Below are 5,678 nucleotides of genomic sequence, written 5' to 3'. Positions count from 1 at the left end.
TCTTCTCTCTCCCTCTGACGATCTCGATCCGACAAGAAAGAAACACAGTTCTATCTCTTGATCTCGGTTGATTAAAATCCTCTTCTCTTCTATTCACCGTGCTCTATCTCTCGAGCTCTCACAAGTCCGACGATTTAATCTCTTCCATCCTCCACAATTCCACACCCTTCACTTTCATAGGCAACGATACTTCCTCGACATCTTCCACCACTTTCCAACCCTTTACTCTTCAACAACGATCCATCCGAACGAGTGTTTCTTTCCAACGAGAAAAAAGAGGTCTCGATCGCGAGAGTATCGGTACGATTACGCCAAGTCCACGTTCGATCGTAGTCGCAGCTCGACTGGCGCGGGTTACGCGAAGATCGTCCGTTGGTGGAATCCGCGTCGCGTTTATTAATTGTCACTCGCGTGCACTCGAGAGGGCCGCGTGTGTGCACCCTTCCGCGGCGAGCGTGCTTCGGTCAAGTGTGCTTGTCGCTTGTGGAGACTTATTTTTCGAATTAGTCCGCGGCCACTTCGCCTCCCTCCCTCGCTCCTACGCCCCTGCCGCCCGCCATCTTCCCCTTCTATGCCAGCCACCCCCACCAGCTCTAAACATCCCTCCACTCTCGTCCACGGATTTTCTGGCTCAGGACCTACCGCCTTCTCGCTGCCTCTTAAAGGATCCTTCGTGTGTCTGACTGGCTCGAGTGAAACAGGAAGTGAAATTGTCCTTCCGGGTCAACGGCTGATTAATACTTTCGAGGGTTGAATTTTTGTTTCGTTGCTTTCTTGGGGATTGGTAGTTAGGGTGCGTGATAGTTTCTGCGATAGATAAATGATCCTTGATTAGTTGTTCTTCTGTCGTCTTTCAGATCGAACGAGTGAAATTTTGTTCAGATTCGTTTGGAATAAACGACGTGAGGGACTTGGAGGGTTTTTGTTTTCTGGGTATTGGTAATTAGGGTGCATGATATTTTGTGGGATAATCCTTTAATGGCACGATGGTCTTCTTTCAGGTTGAATGAGTGAAATTTTCTTCAGATTTGTTTGGAATGAACGATGTGAGACTTAGAGGGTTGAATTGTAATTCTGTACGCTTTTCCTTCGAATTTCGGTTGCTTTTTTGATCCCACAAAATGAGCCGAAGCAAAATTAATCGTGAATCTGTACATTTGTGTAAGAAGAAATCTTGCGTGCTCTTTTAATTCTCTAAAATGAGTGACATTTGACAATTGCCCCGATAGACCCTTTGAATTCAACGAAAGAAATTCTAAAACGACACAACCGAAACAACAGATTTCTACCGATAGAAAAGTCTACCGTCCCTAAAAACCACCGCGAAACGAAAGCGGTCGGCTTGTTACAACTCTTTCTCTCGAATCTTCCGCTTGCCATCTTCATCCCTCGCGCTTCGAACGACGGTGAGACGAGGTGGGAACTTCGAAAAATTTCGAGTTTCGCGGGTCGTCGCGTAGGTGGAGCTTTAGACGTGGTCCAGGTTGGACGCGGGATGCCCGACGACGCTTCCGTCACGACGCAAGCCTCGCCCTACGACCAATCGAAGGCTCTCGCCGCGTCGTCGCTTTCCACACGGAGCCAATCCACGTTTCCTAGAAGCTCTCAGCCTCGAGGTGACGAGCGACAGAGCTGTCGGAGTGGGATCCTCCGCTGCTCTTTTTTTCACGGTCGCGCGGCGAACGGGGTGGCGAAGGGGTGCGATGAACGAGACTCTTTCAGGTATCGAGAGAGTTGCGCTACTTTCTCCAAGTATTCGCTTATTGTCGCTGCTTTCGTGCAAATTTTCAACGTGTTTCGATTGAATTCTGATGAATCGGCTGGTTTCGTGTTTGGAGGGTTTGTTCGAGGTTGTGTTGTAGGGAGAGAAGATTGTAGGTGGACTTTCGGGGAATTAAACGGAGATGAGCTTGTGAGTGGTTTTATTGAGAGATGGAGGAGAGTGGATTAGTACAGAATTAGGTAAGAAATGGTCATTTTTAAAACGAAGTCTTATAAACGGAAACTCAGAAATACTTAGGAGAAGAATTTATCTCGCCTAATTTCTACTTTGCGTGTAAAATCCACGAGAGATTTATTAAAGATACGTGAACCCCAACTTCTATATGTAACCCTTTCGCGACCACGTTATCTTTTTTTTAATTTCTTATTTATCTATCAATTATCTGTGATCAATTTTTGTTCGACTACTCAAGTGGTACTCGAAAGGGTTAACGTCCAATAGAACCTCCGAAAATCAACTTCACTTAGAAAGTTCCCAAAGTGTACGAGACTCGTGCACCCTAAAATTAAAATGTTACAGTTCTTACAATAGATCGAGGAAAGTTTCACGTCTCTGAGAACTACTTGGAGGGAGCATCTCTCCGGTGGAGTCTAAAGTCGGTATTTCACAGGTGAGAAATCCTCGCTATCCCGAGGCTGTGGAATAGTGTCTTTGAAAAAGTTCCTTGGTCCGTGATGTAGGTAGATATAGAGACGATTGCACGAGTTCTACGTACTACTTCTCCCGTCCTCGTATCGAGTCGAGAGGAGCCGAGCGGTGCATATATAGGGTGTGCTTTACATAACAATCGCCGCTAAAGACTTGCAGCATTGTCCGCCACGTGCTGTCAGCCGAGTTCCTATGGCGGTTTAATTAAGTGTGAACCACAGGAGCGTGGATCACGCCTCACTTGATCCGATGATGGCCTCGCGCGTTCCAGATATCGACGAGGAAATAATTCCACGTAGTTCCTTCCTCCGTATTTCTTGGAATTCTTGGAAAATCGAAAGTGTCGCATTTTTCGGGATTCTCTTCGTCTCTCTCGAAATTTTCTCAGGCCTCTTCGCTTCGTTTAAATATTACCAAAGTTACTCTTAGACAGCGAAACGTGAGATTAGTATCCTTGAAAAATTAATGTAGAAAAAATAAAAATCCCATTTTCTTTTCCAGAAGTGACACTTTCATGGAAAATCTTTTCTATAGTATCTTCTACTTTACACAGAAATCAAGTAAATTATTCTCAGACACTGAAATACGAGATTGATGAGAAATTACTATCCCGAAAAATCCGAGGGAATTAATTGTGAAGCATGCGGAGTCCATTTTCTCCTCCAGAAGTGACACTTTCATACGAAATCTTTTCTACAGTGTCTTCTACTTTACACAGAAATCAAGTAAATTATTCTCAGACACTGAAATTCGAGATTGACTCTTCCAAAAGCTGTGAATTATTCTCAGTCGCTGAAATACGAGATCGATATGTTCGAAAAGCCAAGAATTACTTAGACTCAAGTGTCTACGCGAAACGAGCCCTCGAAAAAGAATCGCTCTAGATCAATTGTAAAGCGACCACGATCGCATCTCCTCCCCAAGAAGTGTCACCCTCGTGGCAATCTTTTTTCCACAGAATCGATCTACGAGGAGGCAATCGGCAATTAGCAGGTGGCGAGTAATCGAACCGGAAAAACGGCGTCCGCCATTGGCCTATTAGCCATTCGATGCTCGCAGTTGGCATGCAGGTTGAAGGAAGAGGGAACGAGTACCATCTGAGAAACGATCTCGAAGACGACCACGTCTCCGACGAGGCTCTCTTTTTCTCGATTCGATCTAATCAATAATAAATTATAGGGGGATGTCGGTACATCTCTCCCCTAGAGCTAAGCTCCCTGACCCTCCCGCTCAATTGGTCGCAATTCTTAAAGACCTTAATTGGCGCGGAAAATTATACCTTATTTCAGTTACCCTCGAACCAGACCAGCCACCACCCTATTTCCACCCTTCTCTGTCGTTTCGCGATATTCGCTTTCTTATTCGAAGCTTCTTCGATATTTCTTTTCCATTCGCCAATCGTCCCGCTGTCGGAGACAGTTTCTCTCTGGATAATCGTTCGAAGCACTTTTCTATTGTGCAAAGTCGTTAGGACGACCGCTCTATAGTCGTTCTTTATCTCACGGTTAACTCGCGAGCTGTCTTATAAATAGCCCTCGTTGGATCGAGTGTAAACGATCGAGGCGTTAGATCGTGAGATCTCGGAGAGATTTCGTCGAAGAGTCGTTCAAGTACGAAGCGGATTGCGTCTTCCTGTTGAGTCGATTTGGAGTTTCGCGTTGTACTTTTTGGTAAGCTGTTCTTGATCACTCTTGAGGGTGTAAAATTATAGTTTTCGCAGGGTTGAAGTTCACTTTCTCTTACTTGTCGAGGAAAATAGAATTTTTTTATCTTTTTATAATTGATCCTCGGAAGTTTCTCGTTTCTGAGAATCAGGTGCTTCGCGAAGAATGTCTCCGTTGGAGTCTAAAATCGATATTTCACAGGTGAGAAATTCAAGTGATTGCTTTTGAGACCACTGGTCAATTTTTCACAGATTTTCTGTATTTCCAAGTCTCTAACTTTTCTACGAAAATTCTCCTGTTCCCTGGAATGCAAGTGGTCTGAAACTTCTTAGCGACAGTGCAAGTACTTTATCGCAAAGATAAAAGGAAAGTCTACAACTTCTAACTATCAAAGATGAAACAGTCCACCGATAAAGGACACGGCGAACAGCATTTGTATCGGTCGTGTCCGACGATAAACGTTCGTCCAAGGATGGTAGAAGGGTGGAGAAATACAACGAAGGGTAAAATATAGAAGCCGGTTCCTCGAAGATCGACAGGAAATTCATGGGCACGTTTAACTGGCGTTTCGACGACACGAAAAGTAACGAAGCATCGTGGCGAGTGAGCGAGCGGTGCGTGCGCTCTATGGGCGGGCATAAGAATATAAAAACAAGAAGACCGGATGACTGCTAACTGTTTGTTAGTCTTGGGTTTTAAAGTCCGCACGTCTGTCAGTCCAGAGATGTAATATTAGTGCTTAGTATACGCTGCCGCCACCGCTCTCGCTCATTTACTTCTTCCTCTCCTTTCATCCTCTCTGCGTTTACCTTTGAGTCCTGCGTTTTCTCGACACCCCGTACATCCCCGACCCTCCCTCCCGGTCGCCGGTTTGTTCAATGAATCTTTTCTCTACCGAGATTCCAATCGTAATATCGCAACTTTTTATCTTCCTCTCTCTGTGTCTGCCTTCTTTCTTTTGCTCAATGGAAACGAGGAGACTTTGAGCGTGTGCGATTGAAAATGGAACTTTGTGAGGAGTTTTGTAGTCTTTGAAGGAGACATTTTTAAAAAATTTTATGATTGTGTTTCTCTGTCCTTGGTTTTCTAATATCTCGATGCAAATGAGGAGACATTTGAGACTCTTGTGAGGAGATTTTCTCTTAATTTTTCCTATGTTTTCGTATTCCTTTTTCTTCACTTTTCTAATATCTCCCTTCCTTTTTTATTTGCTTTTTCACTCGATGGAAATGAGGAGACTACGAGGAGTCTCTCAAAAGTAGACATTTTCCTTAATTTTTCCCATATTTTCAATTCCTCTATTTCCACCTCTGTAATATCTTACCTTGTTTTAATTTTAATTACTCTTTTCCTCAGCAGAAGTGGGGAGACTTTGAAAATGGACTTTCGAGAGAGTCTTGTAGATTAAGGAGTAATTTTTTTTCTTATAAGTGGTAGGAGGTTCTTTTTATCGAAAGATTCATTTAAATGGATCGATTTACTGTTTTGTTAAGGATTACAGAGGTTTCTCTTTATTACACACTAATATTTGGTTAGTCGAAGCGAGGTTCGGGAATCAGGGCACGTTATATTGCTTGTTAGGC

This window comes from Habropoda laboriosa, unplaced genomic scaffold (genome assembly GCF_001263275.1).
Source record: "Habropoda laboriosa isolate 0110345459 unplaced genomic scaffold, ASM126327v1 scaffold2, whole genome shotgun sequence".
Taxonomy (NCBI): Eukaryota; Metazoa; Arthropoda; class Insecta; order Hymenoptera; family Apidae; genus Habropoda; species Habropoda laboriosa.
The sequence above is the reverse complement of the archived record's forward strand: the minus strand, read 5'-3'. Positions refer to the sequence as shown.